Source organism: Pan paniscus, chromosome X, assembly GCF_029289425.2.
Source record: "Pan paniscus chromosome X, NHGRI_mPanPan1-v2.0_pri, whole genome shotgun sequence".
Taxonomy (NCBI): Eukaryota; Metazoa; Chordata; class Mammalia; order Primates; family Hominidae; genus Pan; species Pan paniscus.
The window spans coordinates 73,793,106-73,810,872 of NC_073272.2; the positions used below are offsets into that span (position 1 = coordinate 73,793,106).

Consider the following 17,767-nt stretch of genomic DNA (forward strand, 5'->3'; position numbering starts at 1 on the left):
TATTTGGTCTCATACTTATGGTGGACGACCTTGATTTTCCACTTCTCTTCAGGGATGAGTCATGTGGTGGTAGAAAATGCCCTCGACCTGGAGGAGCAGTTTGCTCATCTGGACCTGAACTCCTCTGATAAACAGAGTGGAGGAAGTACAGCAAGCCAAGAGTGCTATATACCCCCTCACTTAAGGAACAGAGAAGGATCTAAAGGATTCCATGATAGACAGTTCAGATTGGAGTTGTAGCAAAAATAAGGATGCATATAGCAGTTTTGGGTCTCGAGATTCAAGAGGAAAGCCTGGTTATTTCAGTGATTGTGGAAGTGGATCAAGGGGAAGATGTGATGATCCTGGATGGAGTGACTATGATGGTATTGGCAGTTATGGTGACAGAATTGGCTTTGGCAAATTTGAATGGAGTGGACACAGTCATTGGTGTGACAAGTCAGATAAAGATTATTGGTCAAAACCACTTCCACCAAGTGAATGCTTGGAGCAGGTACTCTTTTCTGGAGAAAACACTGGGATTAACTTTGAGAAATATGATTATCTACCAATAGAGGCAAACAGCAGTAACTGTCCTCCACATATTGAAAATTTCAGCAATGTTGACATGGGAGAAATTATCATGGGGAACGTTGAGCTTGTTACGTGTGTCCGTATAAGAGACCACTTGAGCAGGCTTAGTGTGAGCAACAAGGCTGTTTATTCACTTGGGTGCAAGTGGGCTGAATCTCAGAAAGGAGTCAGCAAAGGGTGGTGGGATTATCATTGGTTCTTGTAGGTTTGGGATAGGCAGTGGAGTCAGGAGCAATTTTTTGTGGGCAGGGGATGGATGTTACAAAGTACATTCACAGGGGCAGGGGGGAATGTTACAAAGTACATTTGCAAGGGTGGGGAGGGTGTACTGTCACAAGGGCGGGGAGGAATGTTACAAAGTACATTCACAAGGATGGGGAATATCACAAAGTACATTATCACAAGGGCAGGGGAATGTCACGATGGCTTGACCATGGTGCGGCCAGCTCAGAGGACCTTATATTCCCGTCTTTTTATGTTAATAATGAAGAAATAAAACAAGAAAGAGTAATGAAAACTTGAGGTGAAAATTTTGGGGGCGGTATGGAGGGGTGATGGGCGATGTTTCTCAGGGCTGCTTCAAGTGGGATTAGGGGTGGCATGGGAACCTAAAGTGGGAGAGATTAGACTGAAGTAAGATTTTGGGGTAAGGGGTGATATTGTGGGCTTGTTAAAAGCAGCACTTGTTATATAGAGTGATTAGTGATAGCCTGGATGCAGTTTTGTAGGAATTGAGAGATTAATCGGAAGACAAAAGGCCCGAATAAGAGATGGAGGAAGATAGGTATTACAGGACTAATGATTGGAAGAAGCCAGGATACCCAGTTAGAGAGTGACCAGGTGGGTCCAGCATAATTAGTTGCCTGATTAGTGAGTTTTTGAGCTCTGTCTTTGAGTTTTTTGATGTTACCATATGCCAGGCCAGATTGATTTAAGTAAAAACAACACTCTTCATTAAGAAATATACAGAGTCCTCCTTTTTCAGCAGTGAGTAAATTGAGGCCTTGGCAGTTCTGCAGGACAACTGCAGCTAAAGAGTCAACCTGGGCTTGGAGGACAGATAAAGCTTGTGATATATCTGTAATGCTAGCAGAGAAGTCATTAGAGAGGCTGCGGAATGCTGTGACAGAGGTTGAGATGCCTGCTATTCCAGTTCCAAGTGCAAGAGTGGAGGCAGAAAGTCCTAGACCCACAAGCAAAGGGATTAGTGAGATGACTCTTTTTTGTCATGTTGGTGTCATGAGGGGGACAGGCAGTTGTTCATTCCCATCTACAAACTGGATTTTGGGAGTAAGGAAGACTAGAGTACATGTGCCCATCTAGCTGGCAGGTAGGCACATGTAGGTGGAAGAGCCACATAAAAAGAAGAGACCTTGTGTCAGGCAGAACTGGAAATGTAAAGTGAAAAGGTGAGAGGGTGTACTGAAAGAGGAGTCCTGCACCCCAAATCCTAGAGATCCAGCAAGGACAGCAGCTGTTAGAGGTTGTAATGGGGATTGATGGTGCAATTGTGTAGATGAGAGGTTTGGTTCTCATGGTATATGAGAAAGAGCATAGTGTCTATGAGTAACCTTTCACTGCTATTGATGGGGCTGGGTATAAGCAAGCAAGAGGAGGGGTCAGGAGGAGAGTCAGATGAGCAAGCGGAGGGTAGCCAAGGATGGAGTGAGATGCAGGGTAGGTGTCTTCCTAAACCATAGTGACTGTCAATGTTTTTTAGTTTGTCAATAATGATAGAGGGCTTATCAGCAATGCGAAGTTGGAATGCTCCCATCTGTTTGGTAATGTGTGTGGCTGGGTTCTGGAGATAAAGAGTAAAGGAACATTTGGACAGTGGAAGGTTGCCTAAAGGGATTCCAGTAGGCTGTGGTCAGGAGATGCAAAAAGGAGCAGCAACAGGGATAGTTGTTTGTGTGGTTAGGGGTCCAAATTTGGGGGGGGTGGACTTGATATAATGAGAAAGGTACCATAAGTAGATGCGGAGAAGTGTGGCAGCTTGTTGGTGCGAAATGTCTGGGGAGTTCTCACCAAATCTGTCTAGAAAGTAAAGAAGTTCCTCAGGAGGGTAAAGATGAGGTAAAGGAGGTTTGGAGGTGCAGGGAGACAGGAGAGGTAGCCCAGTCGGCCTGTAGAGCGGGGACTTGTAAGAGCAGGAAGAAAGGGAAACACATAGCCAACAATTCTTTGCTAGAGAAGGATTGGAGGCAGTGAGGAGAGAGCGGGTGAGATTGATAGTATGCTGGAGGTAACTAGGGAGAGGTAGAGAGTGACTGGAGAATGGGGTCAAGGATAAGAGTAAGTAGAAAAGTAAAAAAAAAAAAAAGGACTTTATCAGGATAAAGGAATTGGAGTGTACCTTGCCACTGAAGAGCTTCTATCCACTCCCAGAGAGAGTTAAGGGTGGCGGTTTGAGGTAAAACCAGGAGATATCAGTTATGATGGTTTGGAGGAAAAGTGTAAACTGGCAGTGTAAACAAGGGCAGGGCATTTATGAGTAGTTGAGAATGGTGAATAGGAGTATGACTAGACAGAAGATAGTAGGGATGACAAGTTTTTGGGGCACAGTCCAAGTAGTGGGGGTGACTGTGTAAAGCCCTGTTGCAAAAAGTAGGGTAAGGATGAATAGACCTAATAGAATGAAGGGATATATTAGGCTCATAAGGGTTATTACTGTTCTTCAGAAATGCAAGTGAGTTTAAGGGAAGCAGGGGAGAGTACTTGCGATTTCCAGGAGGAAGAGGAGAGATCAGGCTGGCTGTCTGGCGGACACAGCTTTATTCTGGAATGGTGAACCCAATACAGAGGGTCCTGCAGGCAGACAGCAGTTGGGGTACTATAGATGACTAAGCAGGGTCCAGTCCATCAAGGTTTGAGGGGTCATATTCTTAACAGGAACTGATCATCCAGCTAGGGTGTCTTCATATTGCTGGGAATCTGGAGTAGGCAAGAAAACATTAGCAGCCTGGCGAATTTCCTGTCTAGCCTGCTGGAGGACCAGAAGATAGTCGCCTAGAGGGCTGGTGTCTGTCAAGAGGTTGGGGCCCAGCAAGAAAGTACATCCGTATGAAAGTTCAAATGGACTATATCCTGTAGCTTCTTGAGGATAGGCTCTAATTCTAAGGAGGGCAAATGGTAAAAGTGCTGTCCAGTCTTTTTTAAGTTGGAGGCTGAGCTTGGTGAGGTGTGTTTTTAAAAGACCATTAGTTCTTTCTACCTTTCCCAAAGATGAAGGATGGTAAGGGGGTATGAAGTTTCCACTGGATGCTGAGAGCCTGGGAGACTGCTTACGTGACCTGACTAATGAAGGCCGGTCCATTATCAGACTATATAGAGGTCAGAAGGCCAAACCGAGGAATTATGTCTGACAGAAGGGAAGAAACGACTGTGGTGGCCTTCTCAGACCCTGTGGAAAAGGCCTCTACCCATCCAGTGAATGTATCTACCCAGACCAAAAGGTACCTTAGTTTTTGACTTGGGGCATATGGGTAAAGTCAGTCTGCCAGTCCTGGGTTGGGGCAAATCCTCTAGCTTGATGTGTAGGAAAGGGAGGGGGCCTGAGATATCCCTGAGTGGTGGTAGAGTAGCAGATGGAACACTGAGAAGTAATTTCCTGGAGGATGGATTTCCATGATGGAAAAGAAATGAGAGGTTCTAAGAGATGGGCCATTGGCTTGTAACCCACATGAAAGAGGTTCTGAAAGGATAAGATAGAATGAGCCTGTGAGGCAGGAAGGAGGAATTTTCCTTGATCCAAGAACCATTTGCCTTGAGTAGGAATGGATTAATAGGTAATAGTTTCATGAGTAGGAATGGATTAATAGGTAATAGTTTCAGTGGGAGAATAGGTGGGAGTGATAGATGAGAAGGAAGAAAACTGGCTGTGAGGGACAGATGTGGGAATACTAGCTGCTTCTTTTGCTGCATTATCAGCATAAGTGTTGCCTCAAGCAATGGGATCTGGTGACCTCTGATGCCCCTTGCAGTGAATGACTTCAGCTTCTTTGGGCAGTAAAGCAGCCTTAAGGAGGATTTTTATAAAGGCAGTTGATGATGGAGGACCCTTGTGTAGTGAGAAAACCTCTTTCTGCCCATATAACAGCATGGTGATGTAGGATGTGGAAGGCATACTTGGAATCAGTGTAGATATTGACACATAGTCCCTTTGCAAGGGTGTGGGCCCAGTTTAAAGCAATGAGTTTGGCTTGTTGAGAGGTAGTGGAAGGGGGCAAGGCAGTAGCTTCAATGACAGATGTGGAAGACACTACAGCATAGCCTGCCCTTGCTGGTGACTGATGATTGGGCCTTGAAGAACTATCATCAATAAACCAAGTGTGGTCTGGATTAGGAACAGGAAAGAGGGAAATATGGGGAAATGGGGAGGATGCCACATGGATTAGGGAGATACAATCATGAGGTTCAGGTTTGGTGCTGGGTATAAGGTGAGAGGATGGGGTGAAGTCTGTGCCAGGAACAATGGTAATTGTGGGAGTTTCAATGAATAGTGAGTAGAGTTGGAGGAGTTAGGGGGTGGAAAGTATATACACCAAGTGTGAGTAGGAAAATAGATGTTGAAAGTTATGAGAGCTGTAGAGAGTAAGTGGGGCATGGTTTGTGAGCTTGAGGTCCTCCAGAAGTATTGAAGCGGCAGCTGCTGCTGCACGTAGACATGAGGGCCAGCCTAGAACTGTGAGGTTAAGTTGTTTGGACAGGAAGGCTACAGGTCATGGGCCTGTATCCTGTGTAAAAACTCTGAATGCACAGCCTTGTATTTCAGCTATATGTAATAAGAAGGATTGGGACGAGTTAGGGAGTGCTAATGTGGGGACTGTTTCTAGGGTTGTCTTTAAGGAATGAAAAGAAGAGTGGGGAAAGGACTTAGGTCTATGGGGTCAGTCAGGTTTCCCTTTGTGAGTTTATATAGTGGTTTAGTTAGGATGGCAAAACCTGGTATCCAAAGGCGAAAGTATCCAACCATGCCTAGGAAGGAAAGGAGTTGTTGCTTTGTAGAAGGGGTTGGAGTTTTTGGAGATTAGCTGTACACAGTTAGCAGGGAGAGTATGTGTGCTTTGATGAAGGACTCTGCCAAGATAGGAAATGGATGGGGAAGAAATTTAGGCTTTAGAGGGGGATATATGACACCCCTTTGAGAATATATGTTGAAGAAGCAGGAGGGTATCTTTTTGGGAAGATTCATAAGAGGGGCTGCAGGCCAGGCGTGGTGGCTCACGCCTGTAATCCCAGCACTTTGGGAGGCCGAGACAGGCAGACCACAAGGTCAGGAGATCAAGACCATCCTGGCTAACATGGTGAAACCCTGTCTCTACTAAAAATACAAAAAAAGTAGCCGGGCATGGTGGCGGGCGCCTGTAGTCCCAGCTACTCGGGAGGCTGAGGCAGGAGAATGGCCTGAACCTGGGAGGTGGAGCTTGCAGTGAGCCGAGATCTTGCCACTGCACTCCAGCCTGGGCAACAGAGCAAGACTCCATCTCAAAAAAAATAAATAAATAAGAGGGGCTGCAGAGGAGAAGGTCGTCCACATATTGAATAAGGTGAGAAACAGATGGATGGAAAGAAAGTAGATCATGAGAAAGAGCTTGACTAAAGTAATGGGGGCTGTCTCTGAAACCTTGTGGCAGTACAGTCCAGGTGAGTTGCTGAGATTGGTGGGTGTCAGGGTCAGTCCATGTGAAAGCGAAAAAAGGTTAGGATGAGGGGTACAAAGGAATAGTGAAGAAAGCATCTTTGAGGTCGAGGATGGAATAATGAGTTGTGGAGGGAGGTATTGAGGATAGGAGAGTATATGGGTTTGGCACCACAGTATGGACAGGTAAGACAATTTGGGTAATAAGGCGAAGATCCTGAACCAACCTGTAAGATTTGTCCAGCTTCTGGACTGGTAGGATAGGGGAGTTGTAAGGAGAATTTGTAGGCTCTAAAAAGCCATGCTGTAACAGGTGAGTGATAACAGGCTTTAGTCCTCTTAAAGCCTGTTGTGGGATGGGGTACTGGCATTGAGCGGGGTAAGAGTGACTAGGTTTTAATGGGATGGTAAGGGGTACCTGATCAGTCACCAAGGAGGGAGTAGAGGTATCCCATACTTGTGGATTAAGGTAGGGAGACATGAGAGGAGGATTCAAAGGAGGCCTTGAATCAGGTAAAAGGGCAGCAATGAGGTGTGACTGTAGTCCAGGAATAGTCAGGGAAGCAAGGGAAGCAGATAATTTAGTTAAAATGTCTCGGCCTAATAAGGGAACTGGGCAGGTGGGGATAACTAAAAAAGAGTGCATAAAAGAATGTTATCCAAGTTGGCACCAGAGTTGGGGACTTTTAAGGGGTCTAGAAGCCTGGCCGTCAATACCCACAACAGTTACGGGGACAAGGGAAACAGGCCCATGAAAAGAAGGTAATGTGGAGGGGGTAGCCCCCGTATCGATTAAACAGGTTATGGACTTACCATCCACTGTAAGAGTTACCCAAAGCTCGGCATCCGTGATGGTCCAGGGGGCTTCTGAGGCGATCAGGCAGCATCGACCTTCAGCTGCTAAGCCGAGGAGATCTGGGAAGGAGTCGGCCAAGGAATGTTGGGTTTGAGCTCCAGGAGCTTTAGGAGTGGCAGCGATGTGAGTCAGACAGTCTGACTTCCAGTGGGGGCCTGCACAGACAGAGCCCGACTTAGGAGGAATCCTGGGCTGCTGGCACTCCGAGGCCCAGTGGCCAGGCTTTTGGCATTTGAAGCAAGGTCCACAGGGAGGTTTTGAAGGAGCCCCTGGGAGCTGTGGCTTGGATGTTCTGAAGGTTTTGTATGCTGGAGACGTGGTTGTGGGTTGTCTTACAGTGGAGGCAAGTAGCTATAACTGAGAGATACGTTGCCGCTTGGTGGCTTCTTCTCTGTTATTGAACACCTTGAAGGTGAGGTTGATTAAATCCTGTTGTGGGGTTTGAGGGCCGGAATCCAACTTTTGGAGTTTTTTTCTAATGTCAGGAGTGGATTGGGTCATAAAATGCATGTTAAGGATAAGGCGGCCTTCTGGCCCCTCTGGGTCTAAGGCTGTAAAGCATCTAAGGGTAGCTGCTAAGTGGGCCATGAACTGGGCTGGGTTTTCATCTTCACGTTGGGTAGTTTCCTTTAGCTTGTCATAATTAACAGCTTTGTATGCTGCCTTTTTGAGCCCCTAGACTAGGCAGGAGACCATGTAATCTCACCTAGCTATACCTGGGGAGTCTGTGTGGTATTACCAATGGGGATCCTCTCAGGGAACTACCCTGGTGCCCTCTTGGAGGCCTGGCTTATGAAGCCGGCAGGTGTCTGCATAGGACTGGGCTAGAGAATAAACTCTTTCTCATTTATCTGGGGAGAGGGTAGAGGTCAGGATGACATTTAAGTCACTCCAGGTTAAACTGAAGGACTGAGTTAGATATTGGAATTCCTGTATATATTTATTGGGGTCTGATGAGAAAGAGCCAAAATGCTGACTGATTTGGGAAAGGTCTGATAGAGAAAAAGGCACATGTACCCTGACTATGCCTTCAGCTCCAGCCACCTCTCTAAGAGGAAATTGTTGGGCAGGTGGGGGAGAGCTAGTCGCGGAACGAAACTGTAAGCCAGACCAGGTGTGAGGAGGGAAGGTAATAGAAGGGTTATAGGGTGGGGAAGCGGAGGCTATGGAAGAATTGGGACCTGATTCAGCCTGGCAAGGAGCAGCCGGGGGAGAAGAGAGGTAAGAGGGGTCAGTGGAAAAGGAGGATTCAGAGGACTCTGAGTTTGGGGTGGAGACAAGAGGAGTGGATGGGAGAGAAAGAAGGAAAATCTGGGACAAGTGGCATTGGGAGCAGAGACTAGGGAGGGAATGAATTGTAAAAAAATGCCTGGACATAAGGCACCTCGGACCATTTGCCCATTTTTCGACACAAATTATCTAGGTCTTGTAGGATAGACAAATCAAAAGTGCCATTCTCTAGCCACTTGGAACTATTGTCGAGTTTGTACTGGGGCCAAGCAGTATTACAGAAGAAAATAAGATGTTTAGGTTTTAGGTCAGGTGTTAGTCGAAGGGGTTTTAGGTTTTTAAGAACACAGGCTAAGGGGGAAGAGGGAGGAATGGATGGCAGAATGTTGCCCATAGTGGAGAAGGTAAGTTTAAAGAGGAAGGTAGAGACACGGAGAAATGGAGGTGGCAGCTACAGGCTTCCCGTAGGCATCCCTGACTGAGTCCTGGGCTGTAATGTGGGTGAGCAGCCAAAGCAGGCATCCCCACAATTGACCTGCCACCAAGAGAATATGGGTGAATGATCAAGACAGGTGTCCCCACGGTGATCAGTCACCAAGGGAAGACTGTCTTCCCAAGTCCGTGACCAACATCGGAGTTTTTGAATGCACAGATAAAGTGTGTCTCCTTTTTGTCTCTACCAGGAAGGGAGAGAAACTGAAATTGAAAGGAGAGAGATTGAAGGGAGGCAATAGAGGTTAGGTAGAGAGCGAAAACACCGCTTACCCGAGTGCAAATAACTGCTTACCAATTTGAAATTGGTGAAATGGTCCTTGGGCTGGCTGGTCTGATGACCTGAGGTCGTAGGTGGATCTCCTCACAGAGGTAGCATGAGGACAGGGGACCAGTCTCCTGAAGGAGTTCCCCTGTCCCGGGTCTTCGGCACCAAATACTATGTGTGTCCGTATAAGAGACCACCTGAGCAGGCTTAGTGTGAGCAACAAGGCTGTTTATTCACTTGGGTGCAAGTGGGCTGAATCCAAGAAAGGAGTCAGCAAAGGGTGGTGGGATTATCATTTATTCTTATAGGTTTGGGATAGGCAGTGGAGTCAGAAGCAATTTTTTGCAGGCGGGGGATGGATGTTACAAATACATTAACAAGGGTGGGGAGGGTGTATTGTCACAAGGGCGGGGAATGTTACAAACTACCTTCACAAGGATGGGGAATATCACAAAGTACATTATCACAAGGGCGGGGGAATGTCACGATGGCTTGACCATGGTGCGGCCAGCTCAGAGGACCCTACAGAGCTTACTTACTATACTCATCCTACTCCACTGCAAAACATGCCATTCCTATTATTAGGGGAAAAAAAGAGACTTAATGTCTTGTGCCCAAGCAGGGTCTGGGAAAACTGCAGCATTTCTTTTACCCGTACTGAGTCAGATATATATAGATGGTCCAGGAAAAGCTTTGAAGGCTGTGAAGGAAAATGGAAGGTATGGATGCCATGAACAATACTCAATCTCCTGGGTTTTAGCCCCAACAAGAGAATTGGCTGTACAGATATGAGGAAGTCAGAAAATTTTCATACCAGCCTAGAGTTCATCCTTGTGTAGTTTATGGTGATGCTGATATTGGTCAGCAAATTCAGGTCTTAGAACATGGATGCCACTTGTTAGTAGCCACGCCAGGACGTCTAGTGGATTTGATGGAAAGAGGAAAGATTGGATTAGACTTCTGCAAATACTTAGTGTTGGATGAACCTGATAGGATGCTGGATATGGGATTTGGACCTCAGATACATCTTATACTTGAACAAGACACTATGCCACTGAAGGGCATTCATCACATCATGATGTTTAGTGCTACTTTTCCTAACGAAATACAGATGCTTGCTCGTGACTTTTTGGATGAATATATCTTTTTGGCTGTAGGCAGAGTAGGCTCTACCTCTGAGACTATCACACAGGAAGTAGTTTGGGTGGAAGAGCCAGATAAACGGTCATTTCTGCTTGATCTCTTAAATGCACCAGGGAAGGATTCACTGACTTTAGTGTTTGTGGAGACCAAAAAGGGAGAAGATTCTCTGGAGAATTTCTTATACCATGAAGTATATCCTTGTACTAGTATTCATGGAGACCAATCACAGAGAGATCGAGAAGGAGGCCCTTCATCAGTTTTGCTTGGGGAAAATCCCAATTCTAGTGGCTACAGCTGTGGCAGCATGAAGACTAGACATTTCAAATGTGAAACATGCTTCAATTTTGATTTGCCAAGTGATATTGAAGAATATGTGCCTTGTATTGGCTGTACAGGATGTGTGGGAATCCAGGGCCTTGCCACCTCATTTTTAATTAAAGAAATATGAATATTACAAAGGATTTGTTGGATATTCTTATAGAAGCTAAACAAGAAGTGCCTGCTTGGTTGGAAAATAAAGCTTATAAACACCACTACAAGGGTGGTATTCATGCATGATCTAAAAGATTCAGTGGAGGATTTGGTGCCAGAGACTATTGACAAAGTAGTGGTTCCAGCAGTTCTGGCTTCAGTAGTAGTCATACAAGCAGCAGCTGCAGTGGTGGAGGTGGTCATGGCAGCAGCAGCAGATGTGGTGGAGGTAGCTATGGAGGCTTCTACAACAGTGATGGATGTGGAGGAAATTATAATTCTTGTTATAAGAGTTATTAAGAGCTGGGCGCGGTGGCTCACGCCTGTAATCCCAGCACTTTGGGAGGCTGAGGCAGGCGGATCACGAGGTCAGGAGTTCGAGACCAGTCTGGCCAACATAGTGAAACTCCATCTCTACTAAAAATACACAAAAAATTAGCCAGGCGTGGTGTTGTGCACCTGTAATCCCAACTATTTGGGAGGCTGAGGCAGGAGAATCACGTGAACCCAGGAGGCGGAGGTTGCAGTGAGCCGAGATCGTGCCACTGCACTCCAGCCTGGGTGACAGAACAAGACTCCGTCTCAAAAAAAAAAAAAGAAAAAGAAAGAGTTTTTAAGAAATTATTTTAAGCAGATAAGAAAAGGGGTCCTTGGGAAGTTTTTTTTTTTTTCTTTTAGAGCAACTCCAGAAATGTTTCTTGTCTAGCAGGAAAGCTGGGCCAGCAAGCTTTGATATGCAAATACCGGCCATTAGAAACTGGGCCCACCCAAACATGGCAATTCCTGCAGTCTTATTCTTGCCCTGGCCTCCACATGTGCCTGGCAACACGGCCGCCCCACATATCCACACATGTGTAAAACATCATGGTGCCCTGCATTTGCATATTAAAAGGCTAGGGTGGGAGGGCCAGTTTTTTCTCAGGCTACGTGAATGACATGCTTGGTCAAACCAATCCCCTGAGCCCTATCCAAATCAGACACCACGTCCTCCAGCCTCCTCATATAAGCAGCCACTTTTCTATCACACTTGGGGTTTTTCTCTTTGTTCGAATCCCCCTGCCTTCTGTCTCTGTACGGGGAAGCTGTTTTCTTCTTCCTTCCTTCTTTCTTGTCTATTAAACTCTCTGCTCCTTAAAACGACTCCACGTGTGTCTGTGTCATTTTATCTAAATTGACACAAGACTAAGGACCCTGGTGTTCCTCCAGTCATCGGAGCCATATCATTTTGATCCATTGGCCAGGAAACTGAGGTACAGCCTTTGTTGGAGCGGTAAGTAAGGGAGTGAGCTTAAAATCTGTTGCATCATTCACAAGGTGCTCTTGGCCTCTATATTAAAATAAAATTAGATAGATAAACCCAAACTACTTTCTGTGTGATATTCTCAGATGTAGAGCCTACTCTGCCTACAGCCAAAAAGATATATTCATCCAAAAAGTCATGAGTAAGCATTTGTATTTCTTTAGGAACGGGCATGCATCAGCCTAGTACATACACAGCGTTGGCTGCTGTACTAAAGACTCAGATGTGAGGCTTGCTGGTGAGAACATGGAGAACCCCCCAATACCCATGAGTACTGGGAATGTTGGCCATGTTTTGAACTAGTTTCTTTTCATTGCGTGAGGCTGGGAAAAGTTCTGAGGTAACTGAGAATTTCTGGCCAGGGGACATACTGGCATGATTCAAAGGCCTCTGGACCAGACCCAGCCTCCAATAGCCTGTTCTGGGTGTGTGGCAGAGAACCCTCAACTATACCGTTGCAAAACTCTTCTTCCTTCTCTATCTGTGGCATCTTACTCTTTCTCTGATTGAAATGTGCAGGGATTTTTACAGCCTAGGAAATAAATCCTGTTAGGCAAGATCAGGAAAATGCCTCTAGAAACAGTTTTCCCCATTCCTCTGCAGTGAAGTTACTCGCTACCAGGTCTCTGGCAAGCACATAGTATTTCTAAGCTAACACCGCCACCTAGTGGAAATAGGAATCCTCTACATGAGACACATTTTTTTCCTTTTTCTTCCATGGTAACACTGCAGCTTCTTTTTACACCATTAAAAATCAGGCTCTATGCTTCTTCTGGAAATGGGAATTTTCTGCCTTTAGCAGTTAGGAGTAAGATGTCTTCCGCAGCCAGATTTTAGTCCCAATATTGTCCCATCAGTAGAAAAATGGCCATTCGGGTCCTACGTTCTTTTAAGGCACCTACTATGTCTCTGATTAAAACAGTACTTAATTAGTAAGGGAAATTTAAATTCAGAAGTTAACCAGAACCACTTTTTTTAAGGGTAAGTGCTTTAGCATGGGCTGTAATAGCAGGCAATCTAGCACATTGCCTCCACTAAAGGAGCCTTGCCCAAAAGTGACACAGTCTCTTCAGAGATCCGTTTTTCAGAGAGCCAGACAAATCACACAGGTTCTAGAAAGTCAAAGGGAAATCACACAAGGCAGATAAGCTAAGGCTGCATGGGTAAGCGTGGTTGGCCCCATCACTTAGCTCATCTGGTTCCATGGCTTGGAGGACCATGCCTGCAACCATGGGGGGCATATTTAACATGGTGCCAGGATCCAGAAACCAGGGAGGGGAGACACTTGGAGGATGCTCGATGTCTTCTCCTCCACTCTGGGTCATACAGAAAGGAAGGAGACTAAGAGGAAGCTTCTATTCTCACTTCTTTTCCTAAATGGGTGTTAGAAACAAAATGCTGCAAGGAAAAATCAGCATTCAGACAAAAAGATTTCTCAGCAAGCCAATTTTACTTTCTGCAGAAAGGGAACTGCTCATCAGCAATCTTGCCATGAGAGCACAGTGAAGAAAGAAAGGCAGGAATATTTATCACTTATGCATTAGGTCCTTACTGCTGTGTCCTATTTCCATTGGTTGGAGTTGGACCTCACAGTCTAAGCTAAACCTGATTGGCTAACAACTTAAAACTTTCCTAAATGGGTAAAGGCAATGGAGAACAAAAGGAAAAGAGGAAGTTGCTTGAGAAAGGATTAGAAAAGTAATAACATTTCCAAATAAGGAAGGGGCATAGGCTGCGAGCTGGGACATGCCTGAGCATGTCCAGAACAAATATCTTGGTTAAAGTACAAGGACATAGAATGTACTTATTCCCTTATATCTAACAGCTACATAGGATAGGGCTTAACAAAGAGTTATTAGCACAAAGGCAGGGAGGCTTGAAGGAAGTTAGTCTTTAAAGGAAACAATTATTTTTAGCATTTATTATTTATTCTTTAACAAGAAGGGAAATCTTGAAGAGAAACTTTTTACTTTCCACAATTTCCCCCTCTTGGTTTTACAGTTATTCCTCTTATAGTTCTTCCTCTTTGAAATTTTTAACATGTTTTGGCTTAGCTGTTCTGCCTGAGTCTCAAAAAGAAAAAGCTTCTCTGAGTAAGGTGGAGGAGAGTTAAGGGAGGCTTTAGTAACAGCTGTTTTTATTAACTTTGCACCAACTCTCAGATGCATGGTATAACACAACACCTAAAAAGAAGTATACTTATTACAATAGCTAAAGAGGTAAGAATTGAGACTATGGTCTCTTTCCATTGGCTGAACCACCTTCTAGCAATTTTGAAACAGGGTTATTAATTCCAGAATTTTTAGCTAGTTCTTCAGATAAAGCAGTAAGGCTTTGTAGGGCCTTTGTTATGCTTCCATTAGGAGCAGTGTTGTTTGGGATGAAGGTACAACATTGTGTTTAATCATAACACAAACACTACCTTTTTCAGCTAATATCATATCTAAAGCCATTCTGTTTTCCCAGGCCATTTGGCTAGTGGACCCTAACTGTTCCACTATTCTTTTGACAGCATTTTTAGTGTAATTAATAAATCGTTGTTGATTATAATAAATACAGTTTATCCAATCTACATTTTTATTAATGTTATCTATGGGACGATAGATTCAAACCCTGCAGCTATTTGATCCCTAGCTTTAAATTTATCTGGTACACCTTGCGGAATGCCAATTGCATCTAAATAGACATGGAGGTCGAAAGACCTGTAAGGGGCTTCTTTTGTTTTACAATGTCGTGGTATTTTCTTTTTCTGGTTGATGAAATGGCAGGGTAAAAGGGATAGCCAAATGAACTAGAACACAAGTACCGCTCCAATTATTTGGCAGGGTGTCCGGTAAAGGTCCTCCACAATACCACCATACATCTGCTCGGGGTGAATAAGGGCAGACTGATGGATCAGCTCTTGGAAGTGCCTGACCTTACTGCATCCTGTTAAGTCTGCAAGGAACACCAAATTTCCCCCTTGTCGTTGGAGACATGAGGTAAAATTGGTCTTGGAAGATGGAGGCTGGATGGCCCTCAGGGGCTGACCCGCTGGGTGCTGTACTTCAGGAAATAGTAGAGAAAGAGTTTGGCATAGTTCATCATCCCAGACTGTAGGATTTTGAAAAAAGAGCTACCATGCAGTCCATGTCTTGTCGATTAGAGGACCATCCAAGTGGAAAGGGGACAACCTGGGCCTCTGGCCTACCATGTGCACAAGCATAACAGTTGCTTTAATTTAGAGTGTGGATGGAGTATTTAATCGATTTTAGCCAGGCATTTGCATCCTGATATCCTGTCTCAATTGCTATGGTTTGCCTTAGGTTTTTTACTTTTATTACAGAGACTTTGGTTTTGTCATTGTGTCTGGGAGGAGTGACTGATATAGAGGTTGAAGGGGCAATAAAATGTATTTTAAAAAATTCTTCTAGGATCCTTTCCTGAAATGTCAGCTCCCATACCATAAATAGGACTTAATGAAGGGGAAGAGTTTTGAGATGTTGCAATAGTAATAGTAAGCTGTATAGGATTACATTGCTTATATTGACAGCTAAAAGGAGTAATTCTTTTGGTGAAATGGATATGTGGTTTTAAGGACTGACAAAGTCTGTCTTAGAGGGACAAGAGTCTGCTTCCCACCAATTAATTCAGCTACTAATCTCTGTATTACTAGTATCCTTACAGGAACTTATTATGTCTTTTTAATCTGAGGAAGTCCAAGACGGACAGGGATTTTTTTTGAAGTAGTAAGCTGTGTTGGTTATGTAAATCTTTAAAAGGTATAACTATGTAGGCATTAAAAGTAATAACTTGAGGTGAGTTAGATCTAGTTATGCTAATAATAAGATGGAGAGTAGTTAAAGGGAAGAAAAGAAAAAATAAAAGATAGATAGATACATAAAACTTTTCTTAACTTTAATTTGGTAGGGTTCCCCCCCGGGACTATGGCCCATGACTCTGGAGGGGATGGCGCTCTCTTGTCTTGGGTAGGATGGGTCCAACTTCTTTCTGCACTAGGTAAGGTCCTTCCCAGGCTGGTTTGAGCTTCTCCTTCTTTCCATCATTTGATGAGGACGTGGTCCCCAGGCTGGTGCTGGTGTACCAGAAATTCTAGGGGTGGTGTGTGTGCTAGAAGACCTCTGGTTTTAAGAGCAGAAAAGGTAGAGGACAGACCAAATATATACTTTTTAAGAAATTGATCTTTTGTTTCAAAGGTAGGAAAGTCAGCAGTGGAGTGTAAATAAGGCAATTCGTAGAGTATCTCATAAGGAGAAAGACCAATGTTTCTCTGCAGGGCAGTTTGGATTCAGGCAGTGAAATGAGTACCATTGTCTGAATCATTATTTTCTATTAGTCCTAACCTGGGTACTATATTTATAATTAATGCTTTAACTACATTACTAGTGGTTGCACTTGAAAAAGGGATGGCCTCTACCCAGTGAGTAAGGTGATCCACTATTACTAATAAATACTTCAGATGACTAATTGGAGGCATCTCTGTGTAATTAATGTGGATACTTGGAATGGCCTTAAGCCTGGATTCCTTTTCCCAAGGGATAATCTTTTTATAGCTTGTCTATTAGTTTTTTTACATACTAAGCAACTATTTGTAACCTGTTTGGCTGAGGTATAAATTTTTATACACCCATAAACTCTGACAACTGCATCACACATGGCCTGGGGCCCGCAATGGGTCCCTGAAGGTAGCTGGGTAAGATTTTCCTCATAAGGGGTTTGGATAACATTTCTCTCTGGTCTAGCAATATCCAGTTTCCTTCTGAATTCTCTTTAGCACCTATTTTTATTAGTTTTTAGACCAAAGAAAGGCAAACACCATTTTATATTTGACAATGCTTCCTGTATGATTTTTATACCAGATAAGCAAAATTTCACCTTTATATTAGTGTGCTATTAATGTTAAACTTAATTTTAATAAAACCTTGTAGACATATTTATCCAATTTTAATGCCTGACCATAAGGTAAGATTTTTATAGACTCTTTTTAACCCTTTATAATATTTGTTAAAGAGCAAGTTAGTGCTTTAAGAAAAACCTATTGTGCTTTATTTTAATTTCCAGATTACAGAAAAACTGCAGGATACCATTTTAGCTTTAGCCAATACGTTTACACACAGAATTTCTTGTACAATTAATGTTTCAAAACTTGCTTAAATTTTCAAAACAAAAAAAAAGTTTAACCTTTTTTTTTTTTTTTGAGACGGAGTCTCGCTCTGTCGCCCAGGCTGGAGTGCAGTGGCGCGATCTCGGCTCACTGCGAGCTCCGCCTCCCAGGTTCACGCCATTCTCCTGCCTCAGCCTCCCGAGTAGCTGGGACTACAGGCCCCCGACACCACGCCCGGCTAATTTTTTTGTATTTTTAGTAGAGACGGGGTTTCACCGTGTTAGCCAGGATGGTCTCGATCTCCTGACCTCGTGATCCGCCGGCCTCAGCCTCCCAAAGTGCTGGGATTACAGGCGTGAGCCACTGCGCCGGGCCAAGTTTAACCTTTTAATGCAGGTAAACATTCACATTCTTTTATTTTTATTTTATTTATTTATTTATTTTTTTTTTTTGAGACAGAGTCTTGCTCTGTCACCCAGGCTGGAGTGCAGTGGTGTGAGCTCGGCTCACTGCAACCTCTGCCTCCAGGGTTCAAGCAATTCTCCTGCCTCAGCCTTTTGAGTAGCTGGGATTACAGGCATGTGCCACCATGCCTGGCTAATTTTTGTATTTTTAGTAGAGACAGCGTTTCACCATGTTGGTCAGGCTGGTCTCAAACTCCTGACCTCATGATCTGCCCATCACGGCCT

The 17,767-nt window shown here is 44.3% G+C and overlaps 1 long non-coding RNA gene and 1 pseudogene across 1 annotated transcript; one reads left to right on the forward strand and one right to left on the reverse strand.

Annotated features, from left to right (window-relative positions):
• The first annotated feature begins 3 nt into the window (after nucleotides 1–3).
• On the forward strand, nucleotides 4–16,114 carry LOC100978190 (ATP-dependent RNA helicase DDX3X-like; annotated as a pseudogene).
• On the reverse strand, nucleotides 9,356–9,961 carry LOC134729801 (uncharacterized). Its single transcript, XR_010111251.1, has 2 exons — nucleotides 9,875–9,961; nucleotides 9,356–9,760 (listed from the first exon to the last, which is right to left on the reverse strand). It is a non-coding gene; the product is annotated as an uncharacterized LOC134729801 (long non-coding RNA).
• Nucleotides 16,115–17,767: the final 1,653 nt, after the last annotated feature.